This window comes from Sturnus vulgaris, chromosome Z, assembly GCF_052056855.1.
Source record: "Sturnus vulgaris isolate bStuVul1 chromosome Z, bStuVul1.hap1, whole genome shotgun sequence".
Lineage (NCBI taxonomy): Eukaryota > Metazoa > Chordata > Aves > Passeriformes > Sturnidae > Sturnus > Sturnus vulgaris.
Window position 1 is genome coordinate 13,619,037 of NC_142283.1, and position 7,734 is coordinate 13,626,770.

A 7,734-nucleotide genomic window follows, 5' to 3' on the forward strand; every position below is an offset into this window, starting at 1 on the left:
CTCCTTCATTAAACTAATTACATCCTTCTGGTTCATTAAACCCTCTACTTAGTTAATTCACTGTTCATTCAGTCTTCTCGAGGTCACTTATTTGCTTGGCATCATTGTACTTAAGTTCTTAAGATACCTTAAGTTCTAGCTTTTATGTACTGCATTGGTGTGCAACTCTGAACTTCATTAAAGTGCAAGTAAGTTCTCTTCACATTTTAGTTAGACAAAACAATCCTTTTCCAGCCTGAGAACTAAGGACACCGTTGCAGTTTCAGGCTTTCAGGCTCAAAAGTATAAACAACAGTGAATTGAGGTGAGCAATCTGGGAGGATGGGACTTTATAACCTGGAGCTGTAATTGGACAATTAACCCCAACACATAAATGGACCAATACTTATAGAAGTGTGAAAACTCATGACACACCGTCCATCTTGGGTGGAGCCACGGCGGGGCTCTTGTACTGCACAAGGTGAATCCTTTGAAGGCCTTTTAATAAATACCTACGTTATTACTTTAACACTGTCTAGCCTCTGTTCTAGGTAGCCTCGCTAGGCATCAGTACCACATTTAACGTAGTTTGATGACACAGTATTTTGTACAGAAAATACTGGCCATGAGAACTACAGGTCTGTGAGAGAGTTCTGCCTCTTCCCAGCTGCTGCTATTCCAGGCTGTTGCGCTGCAGGAAATAGAACATATGGTGTGGTTCAGTGAAAGGTGTTGCCTCAAGCCTTTGTTTGCTGAACCGAATGACTGCTCCTTCCTATGCTCCATATCCTAGAAGATAACATAACTCTCTGTATAAAATGGAATAGTTACTCTCACCAGAAATGCAGATGACTAAACTACGCATTTGTATCTTCTTACATGCTTTAAGTACATAACAAATTTTAATACATGCATTCTACACATATATACCAAAATATATGATGAAACCTACCTATTCTTTTCTTAGTTCCAGATAGTTTTGTTTGGATATCATCAGCTATCCTAATTATAAAGAACACTCCTTCTGAAGGATATTACTCTCATTAGAAAAATGTATGAGTTTTAATTAATAGATGCTATTACAAACAGGTAAAACTGGTATAGGTATAATCTTCTAAGTGTCTGGACAAGTGGTCCTGAAGTGCATGTGCATGCCTGGAATCTTCACATGGAAATTTATTTCCATAAATAAGATTCAGCTATCTGATCTCTATTGCAATAGACTATTATTTCATATCCAGTCTTTCCTTCTGCCTCTCAAAACCATTTTTTCCAGAAATTATACCAGGCAGCCAATATTTCATTTAAAAGGACAATATTCTTCATAACATAGCATCATTCAGAAACAAGTTAGAGATGGCAATAATGTTTTACCGTAGACAAGGGTTATTTAGCTCCCTCAGAATTACTTACTATGCTCTGAGACATGTGAAAGGAATTTGACTGCACCCCTAAACCTGAAATCCTAACTTAATGTCAGAAGAATTCTGTAGAGAGACACATGCCATGCTACTGTAATGGCCAAATGATGACAACCATCTGCTTAATCAGAGCTTTGGAAATGGCAGCTCCCCCTCCCTCTCAAAAACAGACTGACCAGACACACAATGCTAATCCCTACATTCCCATTTAGGCTCCCCAAGCCTGGATGGGGTGACTTTGGTGATGAAATACTAGAGCACAAGAAATCACCACATCACAGCCCATTTGACTGATTTTTTTGCACAAAGTATGCCCTGCATGCCATCTGGAAACATGAAGCCTTGGGTCACAAAGCATACATGGACAGGATACCTGCTGAAGACTGCTCTGCAAAGGGCACAAATGTGCTGCAATGAGTTTCCATGTTGTGGCTGAAGCAGAGCCTGAGCTATAGTTGGCTTCCTTTCAGAGGGTACCACCTGGCTCCAGAGAAGCAGAGCTAGAAGGCATGCAGCACAGTAAACTAAGAATCCATGGAAGAACACAAGGACTGACAAACTGAGATTTTGAACTCAGTAAGAATGGCACATAATTACCTTCTCATACTATTTTTTTAAGAAATCTTTTAGATAAATCAGATTATCTGGATGCCAATTAAATTTATAAAAATAGTAGCTTCAAATTTACTTAGAGATTTTGCACTCCAATTTCAACATTCACCTAATCCAAAAGGCAGAACTGGGTATTATATAGCTTACCTCTATCTTTGTTACAGACCCTTTAGAACTGTTTGCTTTTTCAGATGCACACTTCAACTACCAACAGTTTTTCTGTTCTAATTTAGCAAATTAGGCATTTCCTTTTATCTGAACTCCTGTTTATCTACCATATCATGGATATTTCATAAAAGTTGGGAAGAAATACAGCATTCACAGCACTGACATAAAATGTTTTCTATTTTTTAACCAGTAAAAAGCTGCTGCAAATTTGTACAATTTTCCTTAACGTTGCAATTCTCACATTTTGTTGATTGTTTTAAAAATACCATTTCTACTATGCTTAAGCTGTCACGTTTTTGAACTTAGCCACTTTGCCTGACTTTACCCCTCATCTGTACTTCCTGAAACTCAGTAAGACTACAAATGCTGTGGGTTATTATTTCACACTCATGAACATTTCAAAGCAGAAGTCACAACTAGGAAGTCAGATGCTATCTGAAAGACACACAAAACATAGAAAGGAAGCTTTAGCATAATTCTAAAAAGCAGTATTTGAGCAGACACAATAGCAATATACTACAGTGATCATGTAACAAATGTATACAATGTAACAGCAGATAAAACAAACTTTATGTACTCAAAAATCAGGATTTATCCTATGATGCTACTCCTACTTGTTTATAGTTCACCAAAGTTGAATTTTGTGATTTACAAGTGTAGCAGCTAAAAGCCTCCACCAGCTGAAACATTATTAATAGGTTGTCTGAGTAATAAAGTAACAAATATTCAAGAAAATAATTCCTGTCTTATTATACAACCATTAAATCTATGTCCTTTCCAGCTCTCTATTAAGAGAGAAAACAGCTTATAACTGCCACTCTCAATTCAAACAGCAAACATTGCAAATGTGATGACAGACAATGTAAGCTACAATATGCTGTCAATGTATGGAATAAGATTGTCCAAATTTTCTAAAGCAAAAAGTTAGGCATAAACAGAACTATCAAAAAGCAGCAAAGCTGACAAACCAAGTACAAAATTAAAAGACTCACAAAATAATGATGCAAACCCTCTTTGGAAAATGCACTGTGTGACTGTGTAATTACTTTCATAGTGCTTTTCTCCAGAAATGCCCAACTCATTTATTAGAGAGGATGGAGTGCTCTGAGTATGGTTCAGCACTATGTCAGAGGGACTCATCTTCAGGACTCTTATCAGGCTCATTGCTATAACTGTGTGCCTCTCATTTACTAAACAGGCAATTTCAGGGAACAAATGGCTCATGATTGATGCACTTTAACACTGCTCTGAATTTAACTTCTGCTTCTGGCAAAGAATGTTTACATAATATGCAACAATTCACAAACTTTTCACAGGTTGCCATCACTTACAAGATAACTGATTTTTCATTAGGTCTTAATTATGTAATTTAGTTTTATGCTTTAGCTTAATTTCTTAATGTCTCAGCTCATGTTGAATTAAATCACTTAGAGAATCACAGTATGAAAAAATAGGTGTGAGACTCTTTATATCAAGGAATGACAATTGCAAGACCTGTCTTCAGACTAAGATTTTAATGCCATGTAGAAATCTGTAAAATACATGAGAACCATTAAGTACCTATTCATTAAGTATTTCCTTACTAATTCATACTAAGAGAGGGTTGCAAGTAGACTACAGTATTTTGCAGGCAATATTGTACAGCATACTTAAAGGACAGATCAACACGATTGTAGACACGATTGTTCTACTTCCTCCTCAACAGCTGACAGTTTCATGTGTTTGTCTTAACAGAGAGCTACATTACAGAAAGCTCTCACAGTATGCAGTTGGTGCTTTTACTCCACATTTACCCTTTCAACAACCTCAATGAATTATTTGGTCCAAGCAGTGATTGTCCCCTCAGCAGAAAGTAAGAGCAGCCATATCAGAAGTCCTAACAAAATACTCTTTTTGCTCAAGGTGCAAGCAAGCCCACATAACAAACAAGATTCTAAAGAGCCAACTAGCATTCTCCAAAGATCAGTGATTCTGTTAAACCCACACATAGGGACAGAAATCAGCCACTGAACTAAAGTAAAGTTACAAGTATAAACAGTTATCTCTAAAAACTACTATGACACAAATCTGAGTATTGTAAGCAGGTTAGTAAGAAACTTAGGTATGAAGAAGAAAGTCTGAAATTGTATGTGGCTAAAGCACCTGGCATTTTCTCTCAAGTGTAGAAAGCAGCAATACAAGGGAAGCTGGTTACTATAGAGCAAACAGCAATCTGAAATCCGAAGAATGATGTCACCAGGTACAGTTCCCTCACTTAGATTAAAAACAGCATTAAACCCTAAATTATTGGGAATTTACTTTTATTATCATTAGAGAAACACACAGGAATTAAAAAATTCCCTATTATTTCAGACTCCTTACACCAAACTGGATTCTGCATTTAAACTTGCAGGAGAAAAGAGAAAAGAATTACAGTAATGGTCACAAATATGATGTCATGCTACAAACTGACAGCAATCAAAGCCTTCCATCCAATGAAGCTGGCCTACAAGGAAAAAAATTATAACCTCAAACACAAAAATACAATTAATTTTAGAAGGACTCTTGCTGGTTTTTAAGAATCCTCACCAAAACTTCCTATGTACCATATGAGACCATACACATAGCTCTTAAAATGAGAAGTTACTATCTTATCTTCTCTCAAACCCTGGAAACAAAGCTACAAATTTCACTGATTCACTACTGCAAAAAAGTTCCCAAAATAAACCTTTTCAAAGAAATGCTACATTTACCTGACACAAATGTTAAACAGCAGGAACTTTCTGCATCTTGCACAGAATTTTAAATCCTTTAACTCTCTAGTAAAATGGTGAATACTCAACAATTCCAAAACTATCTCTACAGTAGAATAAAGCTCTCCACAAAGTTTTTGAAATCCATCTTCACAAGGCAAATACATCAACAATATAATTAGGCCAGGACTAAGCGAGCAGTTTTATCTTAGAATAGGAGCATATACGCAGTTTACTTCCTACTGGAATGCATTTAGGCTTTCTTCTCTTCTCTTACTGCTTTGCTTCTCCTCCCCGCCAGCAAAAAGATCTCTTTTCCTTTTCCTAGACCTACTTCCCACACACTGCAGAAAAACCTCCTCCTTGTGAAGTGATGACCTCATGCTCCTAGCCCATCTCCTTGTATGGAGCAATTCCGGGCTTGCTGCCAGCTCTCTCCGCCTTCAGCCTGACATGGCAAACATACCTTCCTTCACACCCCGCCGCTTCCCAGCTGAGAGAACACCGGGGACAGGCGGCAATGAGGAGGGCAGACCGGGCAGGGACACAGGTTTCCCCATGGACAAAGAACAGGCCACCAAATGCCTGTCCCACTCTCGCATCCGACATAACTTCGTACCACCAAAGCACCTCTGCTCCCCACAGCAGGAAGAGTAACACCGAACATTTTAAGTATGGAAATGCATCCCATGTTACCTAACTGCGGTGCACCTCCTGTAGCCACTTGCCTCCCTTTCATGCTCTTAGTTAAATATCTCTAATCTAGTGAAGCAAATGCCACCTCTCCTCCTCTCTTAACAAAGGCCACCGCTCCTTTGCATCACTAAAGCTCTTTGATAACGAAATTGGCTCAACATCTTGTTCACACACTGATACATTCTTTTATCTTTTTTTTGCTCGTTAATCTTTAAGTTCTATCAAACAACTCCAGAGGAACAGAAAATTTCTATTCTCCATATTATTCATCGCCTTCTCCAGCCTGTCTTGCTTTCAAGTGTCAGAATTATTTCTACACGAACATTTTTATACACTAGCAATCCAAACTGACGAACTAGGAAGGACCCAGTTGTGACACAAAGTTACACAAGACACAAAGTTGTAGAAAATCAGAAATGTGATGGATAACTTAGCTTTTGCTCAGCTAGCAAGTGACCTTGTACATAAGTGACTTGATCTTCTTCCTCAAAGAAATATCTCCAAACCCCAACTTCAGTGGGGTTAACATTCCACACGTGTATATCTTCAAGTTGTAACTGTACTGACAATTTCTGTCAACACATTACATGGAATTTGTAAAATGAGGGAACATACACTGGTCTCACCAACAATAATCATTACTCTAACTCAACCAATCCATCATTTGCAATTTCCTTTGACTGTGATCACATGATGTATGAATGCATGAACCTCTGAAATTCTCAAAGACTAACACATAAATAAACTATAGAAGTAATCTCCTTGTTGGGTATTATGGAGCAAGTCAAATTAACAGATTTTAATAAACTTATTTTAAGACCCAATCAATTTTTTTGGTCAAGAAGTTTCATCCATCACCCCTGCTTTTTTTCACACTACAACTTCTTGAAGGAATCTGCAGTACAATAGATCAGAGCACCAAAGCTACTTTTAGCAGGTCTGTTTCAAAGCAGGAAAAAATTATTTCACCTATAGTGAAGCAGTGGTGCCCTTCTGCAAAGAAAAAAAAATGAGCTGGCTTGTTTTAAAGGTCTTACAAAACCCCTGGTGCTCACACAGGATGTGTCACTCCATGTGCATGTAAAGGCCACGGGCTCAAGTGAAGTCCAATCAAACAGAAACATACTCCAAAATGAAAAGGGATGTTTAATGCCCTTCTGTGTAATCCATTCTCGAACACTAAACATGAGTATTCAGTAGCCGTGCAGATACCAAAATCTCAAATACACAAAGCATTAAAGCGCACACAGAAAGCGCCAGGGCAGCGGCACTAACAAGGCCCAACGCAGGCTCCAACACTAGTGCAGAATTTCAGGGAGCCACCGTGCTGTACACAACTGTCAGGCGGCACCGAGGAGGAAGGGAACTCAAAAGCCCAAACCGACTGCCTCGGGCTGTTGCATTTATTGGGAAGCAGGGATGGTCACACATCGCAGCTCCCGGCCCCGCCGGAGCACGGGAAGGGAGCAGACACGCCCGGCACCGCCGGACCGGGGCCGGGCCCGCCCTCCGCCTGCCCCCGCCCGGACCTCGGCGGCGGCGGCGGCGGCGCGGGGAGGGGGCGGGATCCGCGCCCGCCGCGCTGCCCCAGCCCCGCCGGGGCGGAGCCGCCGCCGGGCGAGCGGCGCCTTTGACACCTCCCCGCGGGACGCCACCGGGACGCGACCGGATGCGGCCGCCGCCGCCGCCGCCGCCTCCCCGGCGGAGCGAACCGCGAGCGGCGCCGGTGCCCGCCCCGCCCCGCCCCGTCCGCAGGTAGAGCCGGCGCGGGGCCCGCCCGCGCCCCCGTGCCGGCCGGGGGTCCCGGCGCTCCCGGTGTTCCCGGCGCTCCCGGGCCGGGGCGGGGCGGGCGCGGCGCCGGCGGGGCGAGGGCGGCGCGCGCGGACCGTCCCTACCTGACAAGCCGAGCCCCCTCCGCCGCCGCGCGCGTCACGGGCCCCGCCCGCGCCGCGTGACCCCGCGCCGGCCAATGCGCGCGGCGCCGCCCGCCGCCCCGCCGGCCAATGGCGGTGCGGTCCGCCTCCCGCTGACGCGCGCGCGGGGGCGGGGGCCCGCGCCCGCCAACGCCTCCCGCGCGCCTCCATTGCCCGGCAACGCCGGCCGGCCCTCCCGCGAGCCCGCGCCGC

General features: G+C 42.7%; 1 protein-coding gene across 1 annotated transcript in view; it reads right to left on the bottom strand.

Moving 5' to 3' along the window:
• The window catches only part of FER (FER tyrosine kinase), a 153,003-nt gene extending 145,422 nt beyond the window's left edge, over positions 1–7,581 (bottom strand). The window contains exon 1 of the mRNA XM_014877306.2: positions 7,504–7,581. The gene's annotated coding sequence lies outside the window, so the exon portion shown is untranslated. The remainder of the gene's footprint in view (positions 1–7,503) is intronic.
• Between the last annotated feature and the right edge of the window lie 153 nt (positions 7,582–7,734).